The following is a 21,517-nucleotide window of genomic DNA, read 5'->3' on the forward strand; positions in this document are numbered from 1 at the left end:
ATCATGTCACATATTACATCATTCATGACATGATCAGTGACATCACTGATGACATCACTGATGACATCACTGATGACATCTCAAATGACATCACTGATGACATCACTGATGACATCTCATTTGACATTACTGATCACATCACTGATGACATCATTCATGTGATAATACGGTGAACCTCTTCAGACTCTAATATAATCTTAGATACACTCAGGGTAAATAGACACTCACAGACTGTCACTCATCCATGGAGTTACTCACACACCTAGTCAGTCATGCAAAGAATCAATCACACTTCCATTTCCTCAACTATACAGTTATACACACCTTACTTATTCAAACATATACTAACACATATTTTATACTTTTTGAATCGTACATTCTTGTACATTTGTTGATGATAATGTGGCCATGTATATTATGTATTTTTATATATATTATGTATTTTGTATATCTTTTATGGTGCAATTGCAACGAAATAAAGATTATTGAATTGAATACTAACACATATTTACTCTCTTATACAATCCCTGATACAAGTTCACAATGATCCATACAGCCACTCACAAATTCACTGGCTCTCATGCATAGTTATTTATATATGTCATCTCTCACATGTACTGTGTTTTACATATGTACTTACTTTGACATGTAGCACTGAGATATCCATTCACTCACTAATACCCTCATGCACACAGTCAACCGCCCATACAGCTGTTTCCACATGCACTTTTGAACCCATACATCTAGTGAATCAACTGCTCACACCTCTATGCACAGAGTCATACACCTCCCAGCCACCCACACACACACTCAGTCTCCCATACAAATACTTGGGCAACCAATCAATAACCCATATACTTAATCATAAAGCTACTGATCAACACATGCAGCAGTTTACAGAACAACAGACATAATGATGCACAAATTAAGACAGTCTAGTCACTAACCCATGCACTCAGTGAGACACATTTAATCACTCACTCATACAGTCAGTCATGCACCTACTAAATCCTTCATCCAGACACTTATACATCCACTCATTCTTCAATATGTAAGACATATTTTGACTTTTCAGAAACATACAGTCACTGGATGTTGTCATCAGTGATGTCATCAGTGATGTCATTTGAGATGTCATCAGTGATGTCACTGATCATGTCATGAATGATGTAATATGTGACATGATCAGCAGTGGATTGCGGGTGCACGATATATAGTTAGTGCAACTAAATATATATGAAATTTCAATGGTTTTGTGTGAGTAAAATAAGGTTTTATAAATGCTAATTCCTAACTATATATGGTCTATAACCCATGGTTTTTTCAGTATATATATATATATATATATATATATATATATATATTACCTACTGGCGGTCGCCAGTAGGTATATATAGTTAGGATTTTTTCTCTATGGGATTTTTGAAAATTCTATGTCTAATAACTTTGGCGTTTGTGGACGGAATTGGCTGAAATTTTCAGGAAAATGGAACATTTTGTTTCTGAGCAGCCCCTGACAATTTGGGGGGGTTTCATCAAGGGGGGGCCGAGAAAAAAGGGGGGTCCCAAAACGCGTTTTTCCCATGTTAATTTCCATAGGGCGGTTGGCCTCACTTTTAGCTCGAACGGCTGAATGGATTTGCACGAAACTTGGCAAAATTGTAGGGACTGTTAGCCCGATGTGCCTTTGCTAGGTCTCAATATATGTGCTCCAGTGGATTTTGAGTAATTTAGGTTCAAAAAAAGATATATATCTGGGCGGAGCCTAACCACACATCTGATCTGATTGGCTGTCAGCACTTCATCCAAGAAGTGTTGGCAGCCATTTGGGGACCAATATACATGATAGCACCTCATTAAAAAGCATTGTAGTTAATAGAGGGTTTTAGGACTTTATTTACATTATAAATCATTTGTTGATGGTACCATACTCGTTTTAGGAATTGTGGTGGGTTCTAAGGTGATTTTACCATGTGAAAAAACCTTCTGCTGTGATATCATGAATATTGTTTGAAAGAAAACTAATATCTCATGATTTTCCCACAGTGGTTTGGAAGGGGATCTATAAGCTAAACTGAAAGCATATTTTCTGTAAATTCACATTATCTTTCTCAGTCATGTGAAAATGAAGTCTGACATTCTCAGTAAAACATGTACATCCAACAAGGACAGAGACTGTCAGTTGATTCCTTTGTGTTCTACTGCAGCCTCCTAGAGTGTTCTAAAGAACAACTAGAGCGCTAACAGTCCTACTTATTACAAAGGTATGGCACACCTGAAGCCATCTTGATTGGAATAAAGTGGTAACTCTTAAAACATTTAATTTAAAAAGAAACAACATGAGGGGGTATATTTTGCCATAGAAAGTATGATTAGTGCTGCAGAATGAAAAATTAGGGCACATTTTGAGTGACTTCTCAAATCCTTTTCTATTTCATTAAAACATTCTGACATGCAGTCTCCCAAAATGGCCACCAGAGACAAAAGAGCCCAAATGTAGCCCAAATATCACCCAGATGTAGCCCAAGTATAGCCCAATGACAGAATGTCCCAGAGTGTTCTAAAGAACAACTAGAGCGCTAACAGTCCTACTTATTACAAAGGTATGGCACACCTGAAGCCATCTTGATTGGAATAAAGTGGTAACTCTTAAAACATTTAATTTAAAAAGAAACAACATGAGGGGGTATATTTTGCCATAGAAGTATGATTAGTTCTGCAGAATGAAAAATTAGAGCACATTTTGAGTGACTTCTCAAATCCTTTTCTATTTCATTAAAACATTCTGACATGCAGTCTCCCAAAATGGCCACCAGAGACAAAAGAGCCCAAATGTAGCCCAAATATCACCCAGATGTAGCCCAAGTATAGCCCAATGACAGAATGTCCCAGAGTGTTCTAAAGAACAACTAGAGCGCTAACAGTCCTACTTATTACAAAGGTATAGCACACCTGGAGCCATCGTGATGGGAATAAAGTGGTAACTCTTAAAACATTTAAATTAAAAAGGAACAAAATGAGGGGGTATATTATGCAATAGAAGGTATTATTAGTGCTGCAGAAAGAAAAATTAGGGCACATTTTGAGTGACTTTTCAAATCCTCTTCTATTTCATAAAACAATTCTGACATGCAGTCTCCCAAAATGGCCACCAGAGACAAAAGAGCCCAAATGTAGCCCAAATATCACCCAGATGTAGCCCAAGTATAGCCCAATGACAGAATGTCCCAGAGTGTTCTAAAGAACAACTAGAGCGCTAACAGTCCTACTTATTACAAAGGTATGGCACACCTGAAGCCATCTTGATTGGAATAAAGTGGTAACTCTTAATACATTTAATTTAAAAAGGAACAAAATGAGGGGGTATATTTTGCCATATGAATTATGATTAGTGCTGCAGAAAGAAAAATTAGGGCACATTTTGAGTGACTTCTCAAACCCTCTTCAATTTCATTAAAAAATTCTGACATACAGTCTCCCAAGATGGCCACCAGAGACAAAAGAGCCTAAATGTAGCCCAAATATCACCCAGATGTACCCCAAGTATAGCCCAATGACAGAATGTCCCAGAGTGTTCTAAAGAACAACTAGAGCGCTAACAGTCTTACTTATGACAAAAGTATGGCACACCAGAAGCCATCTTGATTGGAATGAAGTGGTAAGTCTGAAAACACTCAATTTAAAAAGGAACAACATGAGGGGGTTAATTTTGCCATAGAAAGTATGATTAGTGCTTCAGAAAGAAAAATTAGGGATCATTTTGAGTGACTTCTCAAATCCTCTTCTATTTCATTAAAAAAATTGTGACATGCAGACTGAAACATGCACTTTGAATACCAGCAGCAGACGTCCCTGGTGAGCAGTAGCTTTACTACAGTGATCTAATGTGCAACTAGAGTGCTAACATTCAGAATTTATGGCAAATGTGACACATCTGAATGCCTTCTTGATGGAACCAAAGTAAACAAGCATTGAAAATGCAATAGATCTCGCCCTCGTTTAAGTTAAAGCCATTCTGTTTGTAATGAGGTGGCTTTTTAGCTTTGCTTTTATTAGTGTTTTTTCAACTTTCATGTAAATAACATGCATCTGTATGCATATAAGTATATGTATGCATGCATTTATGTTTGTATTTATATAGATATACAGATGATATATGTTTATATATGTATGTATATATATATATATTCACTGAAAAAAACATAGGCTATAGACCATATATAGTTAGGAATTAGCATTTACAAAACCTTGAAAATTCACTGAAAAAACCATAGGTTATAGACCATATATAGTTAGGAATTAGCATTTACAAAACCTTGAAAATTCACTGAAAAAACCATAGGTTATAGACCATATATAGTTAGGAATTCGCATTTACAAAACCTTATTTTACTCACACAAAACCATTGAAATTCCATATATAGTTAGTTGCACTAACTATATATCGCGCACCCGCAATCCACTGCTGATGATGTCACATATTACATCATTCATGACATGGTCAGTGACATCACTGATGACATCACTGATGACATCTCAAATGACATCACTGATGACATCACTGATGACAACATCCAGTGACTGTATGTTTCTGTAAATTTAAAATATGTCTTACATATTGAAGAATGAGTGGATGTATAAGTGTCTGGATGAAGGATTTAGTAGATGCATGACTGACTGTATGAGTGAGTGATTAAATGTGTCTCACTGAGTGCATGGGTTAGTGACTAAACTGTCTTAATTTGTGCATCATTATGTCTGTTGTTCTGTAAACTGTTGCATGTGTTGATACGTAGCTATATGAGTAACTATATGGGTTATTCATTGGTTGCCCAAGTATTTGTATGGGAGACTGAGTGTGTGTGTGGGTGGCTGGGAGGTGTATGACTCTGTGCATAGATGTGTGAGCAGTTGATTCACTAGATGTATGGTTTCAAAAGTGCATGTGGAAACAGCTGTATGGGCGGTTGACTGTGTGCATGAGTGTATATTGGTGAGTGAATGGATATCTCAGTGCTACATGTCAAAGTAAGTACATATGTAAAACACAGTACATGTGAGAGTTGACATATATAAATAACTGTGCATAAGAGCCAGTGAATGTGTGAGTGGCTGTATGGATCATTGTGAACTTGTATCAGGGATTGTATAAGAGAGTAAATATGTGTTAGTATATGTTTGAATAAGTAAAGTTTGTATAACTGTATAGTTGAGGAAATGGAGGTGTGATTGATTCTTTGCATGACTGACTAGGTGTGTGAGTAACTCCATGGATGAGTGACAGTCTGTGAGTGTCTGTTTACACTGATTGTATCTAAGGTTATATTAGAGTCTGAAGAGGTTCATCGTATTATCACATGAATGATATCATCAGTGATGTGATCAGTAATGTCAAATGAGATGTCATCAGTGATGTCATCAGTGATGTCATTTGAGATGTCATCAGTGATGTCATTTGAGATGTCATCAGTGATGTCATCAGTGATGTCACTGACCATGTCATGAATGATGTAATATGTGACATCATCAGCAGTGGATTGCGGGTGCGCGATATATAGTTAGTGCAACTAACTATATATGGAATTTCAATGGTTTTGTGTGAGTAAAATAAGGTTTTGTAAATGCGAATTCCTAACTATATATGGTCTATAACCTATGGTTTTTTCAGTGAATATATATATATATATATATATATATACATATAACATCCAACGACAACCTCAATGGGGTATCCCTCGTCGAATGGGGGTGGCGCGCTGCCGGTGATGTGACCGGTACTCAATATTCAGGCAAAACGGGGTTCCAAGCGCGCACTCAGGTACCATAAAAATCCACACCAGAAAGCAGGTCTGTCAAGTAAGTAGGGTTTATTCACGCCATAAGCCCTACGTGACGCGTTTCGCACCCCATGAGAACAAGCACTCATGGGGTGCGAAACGCGTCACGTAGGGCTTATGGCGTGAATAAACCCTACTTACTTGACAGACCTGCTTTCTGGTGTGGATTCTTATGGTACCTGAGTGCGCGCTTGGAACGCCGTTTTGCCTGAATATATATATATATATATATATATATATATATATATATATATATATATATATATATATATATATATATATATTGTTTTTCCAAAAACAAAATGGGATTTTGTTTTTCCAAATACAAACAACAATACTCTTCTCGCCATGGTAATTGTCTCCAATGGTGAGGGGGCATTTAGAAGTTTTCACTGCTTCTTATTGCCTGGGGGTTTCCTGGCAGTGTTGAACAGTGAAAACTGACCTGTATGTCTGCCAATCTAAATTATTCAGGCAGACATACAGGTCAGCCTCAAATGGCCCTTGCTCCGTCAGGCCGTCAGAGGGGTGTAACCACTGCACACACAGTGTCTGCTGTCGTTTGCCAAATGGTCCGCATGTATTCAAATTGGGTAGGTGAACCTTTATGTTGGCAGAAGGGGTACTCTGTGGCCATTATGCCAATGCGACACACTACTTTTACCTCCAACATATAAATTGGCCGCAAAGTCCAAATCCTGAAACACCAGTTGTTTTCCTAGAATACTTCTCTGTATCCATTTCAGCATTTCGTCAATTCCAAGAATATAAGATATTTTAAAAGTTTCAAAAATTCTGAGCAGCTACATATTCCGATTGCTTAGCAAAGATACTCTGGACCACAATAAAATTATACTTCCTGGGCTAAATTCACGAAGGGAAATCTTTGTTTAGAGTTCTACGCACATGTATATTTCTACATGTGGCCAGGCAGAGATCTCCATCCAGATGATATTGACCAATTTCAGTAGATCTCCACCTGGTGGTAAGATTTACAAGTCTTCACCCCCTCACAATGGGGAACACGAAGTCTTATGACAGAAAACTCCTACTAGTAACTTTATGGTCAGATTTCAACCATATGCCTGTTGGGGGAATTCTCCACCCCTGTAATTGAAATATCCAAACTGGAATGGCATTGTGAGCAAAAAAACGATGGATTTAGGCCCAGATCTCCGTACTGGGGTGTTCTGCATTCTGTCCATCAATTGTTCTTTGGCATTTGTCACCACGAGTGGCACGGGTATGCTCAGACGTGAGTCCCAAGCTCTCCATGCCACTGGAGTCAAGCTATCCTGGCTGATGAGGGCTGAAAGCCGTAAACCGGTCCAAGGAGGCTTGTTTCCAGTCCAGGGAGAACCTGGCCAAGCAGTTTGGGCTTGGCTGTTCCCATTGGGTACAGGGTCAAGACTGATTTCCATATGGCTGGGTCCAAACTGGAATGGCAAGGTGCGCAAAAAAAATGATGGATTTAGGCCTAGGTCTCTGTACAGGGGTGAATTTATGACATTGTTCTGCATTCTGTCCATCAGTTTTTCTTTTGGCATTTGTCACCCAGAGTGGGATGGATATGCTCAGACATGAGTACTGTTCTCTCCATGCCGCTGGAGTCAAGCTACCCTGGCAGATGAGGGCTGAAAGCCCGAAACCGGTCCTAGGATGCTTGTTTCCAGTCCAGGGAGGACCTGGCCTGGCAGTTCGGGCTGGACTGTTCCCATTAGGCACAGGGTCAAGATTGATTTGCGTATGGCTGGGTCCAAACTGGAATGGCAAGGTGAGCAAAAAAACTATGGATTTAGGCTCAGGTCTCTGTACTGGGGTAAATGTATGACATTGTTCTGCATTCTGTCCATCAATTGTTCTTTTTGCATTTGTCACCTCGAGTGGGACGGGTATGCTCAGACGTGAGTCTTGTGCTCTCCATGCCACTGGAGTCAAGCTATCCTGGCTGATGAGGGCTGAAAGCCCGAAACCAGTCCTAGGATGCTTATTTAATTGGTAATGAATTTTTATTAATTAGTAGTTAAATGTTATGAATTGATTAATTGGTAATTATAGTAAGTGTATTAGTTTATTATTGGAGTGTGATGTGAGTTTGTAGGAGAATAGGGTGGGAATTAATCTAATTCTAATTAAGTAATTATTAATTTTATTGTTCGGTATTGATACTTAATTTATTGGCAATACATTTTTTAATCATTAATATTGTTGGGTTATGAAAAATAAGTTATGGCTAATTAATTATTAATTAATTAATTGATTAATAATTAATTATTATTTATTGGTATTCATCAATAATGTATTGTTAATTAATTATTAATTGGTAAATACTTTTTAATAAATATTGTTTTTGGTATTGAAAATTAATTTATTGGTAATTAATTTTTATTTGGTAATTCATTTTTAATAAATAATATTTATTGGTATTTATCATTAATTAAATTGTTTATTATTATTTGTTAATTATTTTGTATTAACCCCTCCCCTGCTGATGACGGAACCGCTCCGTCATCAGCTACGGTTGGGCTGCGCTGATGACGGAGCGGTTCCGTCATGGCCCGGCCACCGCGCCTGCGCGGCGCTGATTTCGCGCCTGCGCGGCAGTTGTATTGAGCGGGGCGGGTCATGACGGAACCGCTCTGTCACCAGCACAGCTCAACCGCGGCTGGTGACGGAGCAGTTCTGTCACCAGCATGCGGCCGCCCCGCCCCGTTAGCGCTGCGGCGGAATAGCCGCCGCAGCGAAAGGGTTAATTATGTATTAGTATTGATAATTCATTTATTGGGTTTTAATAATTAATTCATTCTTTATTTTAAAAATGATTTTAATTATGTGTATGTTATTTTTGACCCCTACGATATCCAACACTTTCCCTACTGTAGCACTCACTGGAGTGGGAATAGTAATTTTTACTTCTACGCTATCCAACACTTTCCCTACTGTAGCACTCACTGGAGTGGGAATAGTAATTTTTACTTCTACGTTATCCAACACTTTCCCTACTGTTGCACTCACTGGGGTGGGAATAGTCATTTTTACTAATCCTGGGCAATGCACTATGATACTCTTGCGTAGTTTGCACAACTTTGCCCTACGCGAGCTGCACGTAGCACAGTGCTAACATGCGTAGCGTAGCGTAGTGCAGCCGTCATTTTTTGCTTGTTCGCGATCAGCAACATCAAGTTGCCGATCGAGAGCATGGAAAATAAACCTCCTGGCAAGATTCTCAAAGCGGGGAGGTCAGGTTTCTCATTACGAGTGGTCGCGCATGCTCCCGACTGCTCGCTATGAGAAACTACCAGTCCGCGTTGAGAAAGCTGCAGCTGGAGTAAAAATCTATTTGAGCGGCAGAAAAGTACAGCTCGCACTGTGCAAGATGCCATTTTTAATGATTGCACAGTGCCTGATGCTTGTCCGCGCTGAGCACTCATTGAAAACAGCATCTTGCACAGTGCGAACATGCTTCTACGCAGTTCACGTAGTGCTACGCGTAGCTCGCGTAGTGCGAAGTGCACTTTGCGTAGCTACATGGAGCGCTACTTCGCGAACTACACCCACCCCTAATTTTTACCCCTACGCTATTCAACACCTTCCCTAATGTTGCAATCATTGGAGTGGGAATAGTAATTTTAAGCCCTACGCTATTCAGCACTTTCCCTACTGTTGCACTCTCTGGAGTTGGAATAGTAATTTTTACCCTTACGCTATCCAACACTTTCCCTACTGTTGCACTCTCTGGAGTTGGAATAGTAATTTTTACGTCTACACTATCCAACACTTTCCCTACTGTTGCACTCTCTGGAGTGGGACTAGTAATTTTTACCCCTACGCTATCCAACACTTTCCCTATTGTTGCATTCTCTTGGGAGTTGGAATAGTAATTTTTACCCCTACGCTACCCAGCACTTTCCCTGCTGTTGCACTCTCTGGAGTTGGAATAGTAATTTTTACCCCTACGCTATCCAACACTTTTCAAAATGTTGCACTCTCTGGAGTTGGAATAGTAATTTTTACCCCTACGCTACCCAGCACTTTCCCTGCTGTTGCACTCTCTGGAGTTGTAATAGTTATTTGTACCCCTACTCTAACTAACACTTTCCCTACTTGTGCACTCTCTGGAGTGGGAATAGTAATTTTTACTCCTACGCTACCCAACACTTTCCCTACTTTTGCACTCTCTGGAGTGGGTTTAGTAATCTTTACCCCTACGCTATCCAATATTTACTGTTTTTGTTAATGTAGTGTATAACTTATTTAAAAAAAAATGTTTATATATTTTTTATACTTTTATTCATATCATTGTTGTATGTGTATATATGTATTAATAATGTATAAAATGTTTTTTTCTAAATATTATTAAGTAAGTATATATATTATATTGCCACTAAACGCTTCAATAATGATTCTTGCGTCCCTTCAAGAGGAGTTTGTTGCCATTTGTTTTCATGGACAAGTGGAAGGAGAGGTTCTGCAATCTGTTTTGGATCCATTACGAGAGCCGGCTGCTCTCGCTAAGGAACCCCCTCTCCGCAAGGGGCTTCTGCTTCCAGCCAAGACTGTTCGTGTACATCTCTGGGAGGAGGAAAGTGCACAAGTCCCCTGGCGCGGCCGTGGAACACATCACTGCCATCAGAAGGATCACAGGCTGAGTCGGAGGACTTGCCCGGGATAATTCAAGACCGGTGAGTGAAACGGCGATCGAGTAGGAGGGGAGGTTTCGGACGCACATAGTTTAAACACACCGCTCATGACTTAATTGAAGGATACGAGGGGTGTGCAACGCGATCTAAAGCGTGTCAGAGGATACTTTAAGGGAAAGAGAAGTGGCGGCTGAAGAACTCTTAAGTAATGCACCGAGCGGTATTTCTGCTAAGAAAGCTCAAGACGTGAATAATAAAGACACCAATGTGAAGGCTTTACTTAAAAAGCTAGAAAAATGCATAAGAAGTGAAACAACCAAATGGTGGGAGCACAAATCCCTAACTAAATATGAAGAAGCGGGCAGGGTTCTGCGAGAAATCCGAATTCTTCTGGCCCGAGCTTTAAAAATCCCAATACAGAAATGCTGAAAGAATGGGCTGAAAATAATGTTGGGGCATCGATGAACCTTGTAAGAATCTTGAATAAATATGCAAAAATAGATGGGGAAGCCCTATTATGTGAAATGGCGAGAATTAATCAGTAATTGGCCAAAAGTGAAGAACAGGACTATATTATAAATGCAAAAAAAGAAATTCAAGAAAGAATAAAAAAACAGGAGGAAAAAAATCAAGACACGCAAAGCTCATAAATATATAAGAGATAAAAAGGACTATGAGCAAGAAATATTTTTTATTTTTGCTCGTAAATATGACACTGTAAAGAGGAATGGGATGAACATCATGACTAAAGCGAATGCAACAACCAGCAAAGCGGCAGAGCAAAGTATTCAGGATTGTAAATCCAACTCTGAGCTGAGCTCAGTAATTAGTGATACTAGTTCTGAAGATAGCTCCAGCAATATTCAATACATGACCAGCAAATTAAGCTTGGCAGAGGCGATTGATTTTTTAGTCTGAGACAGGATGCAAACTCTGAGGACATGGAACCCGAGGAAAATGTCAGACAACGTAAAAACAAAAGAAGACATGCCAGAAGAAAACTCAGGAAAAGTAAGAAACAACAAACTACAATGGCGCAAATGGAGGGGGCAACAACAAAAACAGTAATTAATCTCTCTGACAATGCCCTGACCAAAGCAGAAATACAGCTATTAGATTTAGACCTATCATCATTCTGCCCAGAAACAGGTTTTGACTGCTGCTGTTTTGAATCCCTGGTGTGCCTTGGTGTGGACCCTCGTTTGTTCCCACTTGCCGCTTTTACCCTGTTGCCGCTTCTCCCCGCTGCTGGCGCCATTGGACATCGGGCGCAGCAGCCGAGCGGCAGAGGCACATAACCAAAATCCCCAGGAGCCCTCACCAACTCCACGCCCCTAAACTTGCCCGGAGGCGCTTTCAAACTAGGTGGTATCACCCACATCGCGGGACGCGCGCGGGACTAGCCGGGCTGAGCCCGGGCAGCCTGTGGCCATCCGGGGCCAGGCGGGGCCGGGCTGGGCCACCCCCCCAAGGACTTGTTCAACGAAGTGACTATAATTACAGGTGACCTGGACATTCGATAATTTTAAAGGACTAACCTGATTTATGTTTAAAATGTTCGTACAATGCTAATCCTTTAATCACGGGCTGTTTTCTAAAACATGTCTACACAATCGGATAAAGGGGGAAAGCTAGGATCTAAATCCAGCAGTGGAAGTCTTATTGGAACTTTAGGTAATTATATCACCCGGGTTACAGCCGCCCTTGACCAGGAGATAGTGGATGTTGAAAAAAGGCTCTCACTTGAAATATTTTCCAAACGGTCCTCATTGGGTTCTATTAAGTGCTGCACAACCCCTGAGAATCGTTTAAGTCAACGCCTAATCGATTTAAGACTGCCAGAGATTAGCATAGGGTCAGACACACATAGCAACATTTCCCTGGGGAACAGCACACAGTATACACAGATTGGTAACTCTATTCGTGAGGAAAATGGGCTTTGCAAGATACCCCCCTTGAATAAACCCGCTTGTTTCACAGCTGAACCGATATTCACAAGTAATATATCTACAGGAAAAGGAAAGCGAGGAGGGGGAGGACAGAAAGGTAAACGGGCAAAGATCCCCAAACTAGCGAATTAAGGGGGCAAACCTCTGGGTATACAAAACCATAAACAGGCTGATACTCCTATACAGAACAACAAGAGTATCCCCCATCTGTTAAAAAATGGCCAACCGCAGCCGATGAAAAGACCAATAATGTCTGCACAAGGAGATGGTGCGCTGATAGGGCAGGTAGAACAGATAGTCAAGTCCCTAATACTTCCTCTCATCGAGAGATTGAAAATAATTAATGAAAATTTAGGTAAACTTCAACAGGCTACCTTAGATAATACTAAACTGTTACACTCTCTAACAGATAACAAGAAGGCGGGAGGACAAACTATATACACAAATAAACGGCTAGATAATAATGAACCCCCAGCATCTATTTTACATAAACCTGCATTGTCAATAGCTAAAGGGATCCTGACCAATAGCGACAACAGATTAGTGGATATAAAGGATAGACCTTCGGGCAAGGTGGAAGTCAGAGTTGTGTGGGGCTCATCAGACACATCAGGAAGAGGGCACACAACCAGCCTCACTGACGACTGGACCTACACAGCCCAATAAGTCGGCCCAGGGTGTAGGTAACCAATCTATTCTAGATCTATCCCCACAAAGGGTAATCTTGGGTAATGTTCCCCCTCTCCGTCAAGGAGAAAGAGAGGACTTCTTCCAGCTTAAAAACAAGGTCACATACTGGCTTTCCCGAAACACCGCAGGTGGCCATATGGTAGCACATAACATAATTATGGCCCGTTGAGTTGCATGGTTGGGACACTCTAGGAAGACCAGAAAAGGGGACTGTATAGTCTTAAATTTTAACAGCCCGATACCAGTAGCTAGGATACTCCGAGATGTAGAGGGAAGTACCTTGTTGGGGGGACAGGGTATAGAAATATTTCCCCTTGAGTTCTTCTATAGACAAGGACAACAGGGCACTTTCAGCAACCAAAACCACATGAACCGGATGCTCGTTAATAAACCACGTCATCCCAGGGGACTAGGAGGTGGAGTTCTGGACTTTTTGGTTCCGTCCAGAGGTGTCAGGGAACAACACCCAAAGACCCCGGAGTTCCACCTGCCTTGGTGCACAAATGAACAGAAACACGGGCTTCTCGATGGTGGCGTCAAAGACCAAAGGTTTATTACTGCAGGGACACAGAAGTCACAGAAACTACGCATGGGCAGTGTCTAGGAGCCTGTTCAAATTGTACAAAGAGGGTTGCTCCTTATATACTAGTTTTTGGCCTTCAGGCGAATTCTTTACATGCTGGTACATTCCCAAAACCTTTGTATCACAGATAATAAATATTTGGCGTACACAGGAACTGTTGATAAAATCTGATACAAAACATCTACGAAGAGGGGTTCCCACTAGTTCATCACAATCCCTTGTCAATATTGCATTCAAGAGCCGGACCGCCTCATCGTAAATTTCGTTACCTCCCCCTAATAAAGGCCCAGAAGGAAAGGAGCAGAGCCAGGTGCAGAAGATAGAAAAGCGGGATAAGAGATGTTTGTGGGTCGTAAATGGGCAAGGCTACCGGCTTCGGCCGCCTAATCATGATCGGGACAATGGACACGAGAACCAGTTCAGGTGGGCTAGCCTCGGGCAGAGGAGGCAGCCTTTGTCGAGTCATGCAGCTACAGCGTGATCTGGTTTAAGGTGCACGTGTCATGAAAGAGGTGAATCTCCAGCTAAGGCTACGTGTCCTTAATCGAAATGAAGTAATCAGAGGTTATTGCGTATGTGAGGGCAAGAAACACAAAATGGCGGCCATGATCTAAGATGGATGCTGTGGGTAGATCAGAAATGTGGTCATAACAGGAGTGCTCTTGCTCGTAGTATAGCGAAAACACCAGGGTATGCTAAATGGATCATTTGCGGTTCGCTGATACTAATATTATGTATTTCCGACAATATTGAAAACACGGGTTCAAATCGTCACGGAACCTCAGACCCTCCTTTTGCCCTTACATAGGCAATTACTCAGTCTATGTCAGAGTCTAGTTCTATACTCATCAGGTCAGTGACATGCTGTTGTATCATCATCCTTTCTCGCGCCTTTTCTCCAACTGCAGGTGGTTTCCTAAAACAGGTTGCAGCACAAAGACTACACAAAGCTGGACCACACTGGATAATCAGGCAGCATGAGAATAGGAATACTAAGATGACACCAATGACCATTAGAACTTTCCATCCCCACGCTGAGATCAGAGTCCAAAACCACTCCATAAAGGACCAGTTTCCCTTATCTACGTGTATAGAGTCGGAAATCTTGTGTAGCTTAGAGATCGCCTCATAGACTGTTGGAGCATTATTAGGAATAAAGACACAGCAGCTCGATTGGATCATTCTACATACCCCACCTCGGTCTGCAAGTATAACGTCTAGAACCATACGATTCTGCAACGTCATGAGTCTATCCGCCTGAAGCTCAGCTGTCAGATTGCTAAGGGCACCAGCAGTTTCGGTAATAGTAGATTCAACTACCCGTGTTAGCTGACGTATATTTCTACTATTGGCCATAGGTCCCCAGAACGGAAGGAAGCCTTTGAAGAAGTCTCCAGCTTCCTGACCAGCAGTATCTTCTTTGCTGAAGACACCTCTCGCTACTCTGGTTCTGTGGTAATCAGATGAAGCAGTGTAAGTTGGAGGCAACAATCGAGCAATATAGCATGAACCTGAAAAGTCAGTAGGTAACCATGTATATGCCCGGTCTCGACAAATGAAATAGGTACCCCTAGCAGTAAGGAAGGCAGGGGAAGAGTTAGCCGGAAACACATAGGTTTCAACGCACTCGCTCCTCCCTAGCTGAGCTCTTGGATTTCTCCCATTACCTTGCAAACAGACCTGACCTCGGTGAGGTACGACCCAGATTGGAGTTGAGCTTTTACGCTTGCTTTCTCCTAAACTAAGGCGATACTCTGAAGTATTCCAACTTAAATATACTCGCAGTTCGTCTCTAGGGTATGATGGAGTATTATTGACATCCTTGATCATATCAATAATTCCCTGGACTAAAGCTTTGTTGGCAGAGTTATATTTAGTGGAACGTGGTGGACGTGGAGGATAGGTTTCAAGGGCATAAGCAAAGATGGTTTGAAGGGCCTGAAATGATCCATTATAGCTGAAAGGCAGAACTAGATAGGGAATACCTTTATCCATAGTGTGGGGTATCAAGCCACACACCCAGCAGTCTGTAGTGTTAACTACCAGTTGGTGTTGGTGCAAGAGCTGTACAAAAGTGTTGTTAATAAACTCTGAGCGTCGAGCTTGCTCATGTTCCGGAAACGAGTGAAAAGAGTGTATAGAAGGAACAGTAGAAATAGCGGGATCAGGGGGAGGTACTGTAGTAACTGGCACAAAAATCAAATTTATACTGAAAACAGTTCCACCCACCAATGTTGCTAAAATAATCAAGAATGTAATGACACATTGCATCAAAAAGCATTTGCTATGAAGAACTCTATAAAGTCTGTTTCTGCGAACGTAAATCACATTTTCTCGTTGCAGCGCAGGAAGCTCCATCTTCTACAATCCGCTCGCGACCACTGATGATGTGTACGTAGATGAAAATGCCTCTATCAGCCCTGGGAGTTCCCAGAACCAACAGAAAGATCGACCTTGTGTCAGACCCCTGCAAATCCAACTAGGCACACAGCCACGACCCTACGGCTACCCAGACGGCAAGGCAATTTTTTAAAACAATAAAACAATAGCAAACTTCCTGGCTGAGGGCAAAAGTTCAATATTTCAAAAATATCACAGTATGCAGTTGCCTGCTTTATTTGTCCATATTACGGCTTCTTAAGTTATATCTCTGCTTCGCAGGTACTGTCTGATCGGCAAATAATGTTCCACTGGTAGTTGCTGCAGTGTTCAAGTTCGCAGATGGCAGAGTTTCTTCTGATGCAGGAGACAAATGTTCAGTGTTAAAAGGAGTCTTTTCAGGAGGAGAGTCAGAGCTTGAAGTGTCAGTGATCAATTCGGCATCGCTGAAAGGGATGAACTTTGGAGTTCTTTCAAATTCGGAGGAACCAATTCCCTTCTTCACCCAGTCGTCGTAAGGGAGCGGCAAAGGGACACGCTTAACATGGGACGCGTGCACCCAGTGCTTGCGTCCAGCCACACGAACTGCTGTCCTCGTTGAAAGTAGGACCTGGAAAGGACCGACGTAGCGGGGCTGAAGATTCTTTGTCCTCGCAAAGTTCCTGATGACGACAAGGTCTCCCGGTTTCAGCTGATGCCCTGGACTCTCCGGAGGTTTTGGCAAAGCATCGAAAACCTGTTGATGAATAAGACTCAATTTAGCAGTCAAGTCGTAAAGGTAGTCTATCAACATAGGATATTCTAGAGAACTAAATTCCTTAGGCCTTGGCACACCCCAGATATTTGCCGGGCGGCCAAAGACTATTTCATAAGGGCTAAGCCCCACTCTAGAATGTACAGTTGCTCTCGTTGATAACAAAGCCAAAGGGAGTGCGTCTGGCCAGGCTAAACCTGTCGATGCTTGTATTTTAGCTAATTTCAGTTTGAGGGTACCATTGTAACCCTCCACTAAACCAGCTGACTGGGGGTGGTTCGCACTGTGGAATTTCTGTTTCAGCCCTAGGCCGGCACACACACTCTGCATAACTTTCCCTATAAACTCACTTCCGTTATCTGACCATACAATCCGTGGCATTCCGTATCTAGGGAAATATTCCTTGAGAAGAATTTTGGCAGTTGATAGGGCAGTATTGTCCTTTAGTGGGTATGCTTCTATCCACCTGGAAAAAGCACAAACCACCACTAGGACGTATTTTAAATTATTACAGCGGTCCATGTGAATAAAATCTAACTGAATTACTTCAAAAGGGCAGGAAGGAGGAGCGAAATGACCAGCAGGAGTTGGAGTTCCCTTGCCAGGATTATGCATCAGGCATATCATACAATTTTTCACCACTCTCTCTGCACACTTACTGATTCCATCATTCTTCCAGACTGGAGCCAACATCTTACAGATACCTTTAGAACTTATGTGCGCTACTCCATGCGCCATTGTCACCACTGCAAGCACATACGCATCAGGCAACATCCAACGCTGCTGTTCTGTCAAATCAATCCAACATCCATTCGAATCTAACTTGCCCGTACTTTCTCTCCATACTCGTTTCTCTTCCTCAGTTGCTTCTTTCTGAATCTCTTTCACACTTTCCATAGTATCCTCACACATTCCAGACTCAGCAATCCATCTTGCAGACGTTGCAACATACATTCTACTCATCATGTCTCTAGCTGTCTGTTTAGCAATTTCGTCAGCAAAAGCATTTCCTCGACCAACATCATCCGTGATTGCTTTATGAGCACTGCACTTAATAATCGCAACTTCAGTCGGCAAGGTTAGAGATTCCAACAAGTCGTTAACTAGCTGACCATGTTGAATCTTAGTCCCATGGGACGTAATGAAACCTCTTTCTCTCCACAAACGGCCAAAACTATGGGCCACGCCAAATGCGTACTGACTATCTGTAAAAACATTCACTCTCTTTCCCTTAGCTAAAACACACGCTCTGGTTAAGGCTATTAATTCTGCAGCTTGGGCAGAATTCTGACTCACTCTTGCAGTTTCCACAATCGTTTTCAAAGTCGTTACTGCATAGGCAGCAGTCACATCACCATTCTCCAATTTAAAACATGACCCGTCCACATACAGCGTACCATCTGGATCTGATAATGGAGTATCCCTCAAGTCAATGCGTCCTTTTGTCTCTTCCTCCGTTTTAAAACAGCAATCATGTGGCTCGGAATCACTCGACTCTTGATTAGCCGGCAACAACGTTGCTGGATTCAATACATTACATCTTTTAATCTGAATATGACTCGCTAGTAATGTCAGCTCGTAACCAGATAGTCTCGCACTAGTAAGGTGTTGTGTCTTGGTTCGGTTCATGAGTGTGTCCACTGCATGAGGAACCATAACCACTAGCATGTTGTTCATCACCAGACCAGCAGATTGTCGAATGGAAGCCACAGCTGCCGCTAATTTCTGTGTCAGAACACTCAACGCGCAACCTTCTCTCTCGTGAACGTAGAGCGTGAATGGCTTACTGTAATCGGGTGTGCCCAATACAGGAGCTGAACACAGTGCTTTTCGTAATTCAGTAAAACTCTCTTGACATTCATCAGACCATGGCACCGGACTCGGAACATTTTTCCCAGTCAAAGCTACCAATGGTTTCGCTAAAAGAGAAAAATTTGGAATCCACTGCCTACAGTAAGAGGTAATACCTAGAAAGGCACGTACTTCTCTCTGTGTGCGTGGAACACTCATTTGCGTAATTGCTTTTATTCTCTCTGGGGTCAACTTCCTTCCCTCCTTTGACAAGAGATGACCTAGGTAGGTCACTTCTTGGCAGCAGTATTGCATCTTGGAAGGTGACACCTTGTGATTCAGATTAGACAAATGATGCAATAACGAAACTGTAGCTGCTTCGCAAGTTTCCTTGTCATCGGCAGCCACTAGAAGATCATCTACGTACTGTACTAAAGCAGAACCTGGAGGAAGGACAAAGGAATCTAACTGGCTTTTTAATGCTTGACTATAAATAGATGGGCTCTCACAGTAGCCCTGTGGAGCGCGTTTAAATCTGAAACTGCGACCTCCTAGACAGAAGCCAAAAATATCTCTGCTTTCTTCAGCTATCGGAATGCTGAAAAAGGCATTCTTCAAGTCGATGACTGAGAACCAAGTGGCTGTAGCAGGAATCAATGTTAACAAGGCAGTAATGTCGGGAACCACAGGAAACTGCGGAACCACAATTTTATTAACTTCTCTAAGGTCTATGACAAACCTGTACACTGGAGGCTTTGTAGGATCAGTTCGTTTCAGAATCGGTAGTACAGGACTATTACAAACATTTCCTCTAGTTTCTTCAACCACACCTTTCTTGATCAAATCTTGCACAATCAATAAAAGTGCACGCTCTCCTTCACTAGATATTTTGTATTGAGGAATTCTTGGAAATTTTACATTTGTTTTCAAAGTGACTACATATGGTGGTATTTCTAAAAGGCCTACATCATTAGGACCAGTCGCCCAAAGAGAATCAGGGAGTGAACGTAGCTCTGGCGGGAGTGCATCCATTGACAAGTACATCGGGGAAGTGATATTTTTACCCAACGTAAGCTGTACCCCTTCCGGAGAACAGTACAATGTCGCATATAGTCGTTTTAACAAGTCTAAACCAAGCAGATTCTCATTACAACCCGTCGTCAAAATCAAGGGTGCTTTCAATCGACATGGTCCAACAGAAATAGACAAAGGACCAGATATGGGGTTGTAAACAGGGGCGCCTGAAAAACCTACAGAAACATTTGTTGAGCCGGACAAAGGTGCGCCAGGGAGTTTCGCATGAATGATAGAACTTTTCGCGGCACCAGTATCCAACAGAAACGGTTCGACTACACCTGATGTTGCTACTGCGACATAAGGCCCACTCTGATCTACTGGAACTGATACTACTCCCTCTCTCTGTCCATGGCTGTCCTAGTACCCATTTTGCTGAAATCCCTCATCCGCTTGACAATAGTCTTCAACAAGATATTGCTGAGATCTATTTTGCTGGGCAGGCTGTCCATTTCTCTGATCAAAGTGATTGGAGGGACGATCATTCGTCTGTGGAGGCATAGCACCTCGCCCTCGACCTCTAGAATTCTGCACAAAACCACCACGACCTCTCTGAGCTGCTGCTGCATTATTTTGCGCTAAGATCGGACATTCATTTTTGTAGTGACCCTCTTTCTTACAGTACGCACATTGGTTCCATTGATATTGAGGCCTCGGTGAACTATAATCTGTCCTCTGATAGGAACCCTGTTGCATATTAGACTGATTCGTACGAGGCGGATACGCCTGCTGCAACAGAACCTTAGTCTTTAAATCTTTCGTTTTCTTCTCTGATTTCTCCTTTTCCTCTTTATCCCTATTTTCATAGTACTGTGCGGTCGCAAGTATTTGCGCAGTTGTAGAAACAGCCCACGCACTCTCTGAATCCTTTAATTTATTGCATAATTCAGGTAACAAATTATGCACGAATTTATCGACAAACAGTCTCTGTCCTCCTTCCGTGCTCATGTCCTGACCACTATGATCTACAAAAGTCTCTTCGAACCTCGTGAAGAAGTCGGAGACACTTTCGTCTTTCTTTTGCTTGCATGCGGATAACTTGTCCCAATTAACACGTAATGCGGGCATCAGAGTCTTCATTAAGTCTATTATCCTACCTGGAAGATTAGCAATTAGGGGTTTGGGTTTTGCACCACCTATTTGCTGACCATCCGCTGCAGTGATGGCTGCCCAATCACCACCTAAGGCTACTTGATGATCCTCTCTACGAATTTTAGCCCAGACTGGTTGAGGAACTACATTCCCAAATAACATATCAATGTCTGCTAAATTCATTATACAAGCCTCAACTGTCTGTGTTAGTTCCTTGTAATATCCAGCAGGATTCTTACGCGGATCTGGCAAGGCCTGTTTCACTGCTAGTACTTCAGCTCGCTTCCACGGAATGTGTATCCACACTCTTTGGAACCCTGCTGGAACAGCTGCAATACCAGCATTATTATCAGCTGCCACTGCTTCACGCCAAATTGGAGGAACCTCCCTCATAGGATATTGGCGACTCAGTTTCGTCTTACCTTTATCTAAATCTCTCGGTGAACGAAGAGATGGATCATTCCTAAAACTTAAGATCAGTTCCATCGCTTCTTCTATATTTTCACCCACTATCATACCAGCAGCAAACTCTTTCTGAACCTTAATTAAGTCTTCTAAATTCGATTCAACATCATCTTCCTCTATTTCATCACGTAACAACGAGCACATCTCATCAAAGACGTACCGCTGCGTTGGTTCCTTCCACTGCATAAATGTATCTAGCACATCTCTCGTACTATATCTTCTACTCTTCGAAATCCATCTGAGAGCCGTGGAATCTAAAATTC

The sequence above is a fragment of the Lissotriton vulgaris genome, chromosome 5 (assembly GCF_964263255.1).
Source record: "Lissotriton vulgaris chromosome 5, aLisVul1.2, whole genome shotgun sequence".
Taxonomy (NCBI): Eukaryota; Metazoa; Chordata; class Amphibia; order Caudata; family Salamandridae; genus Lissotriton; species Lissotriton vulgaris.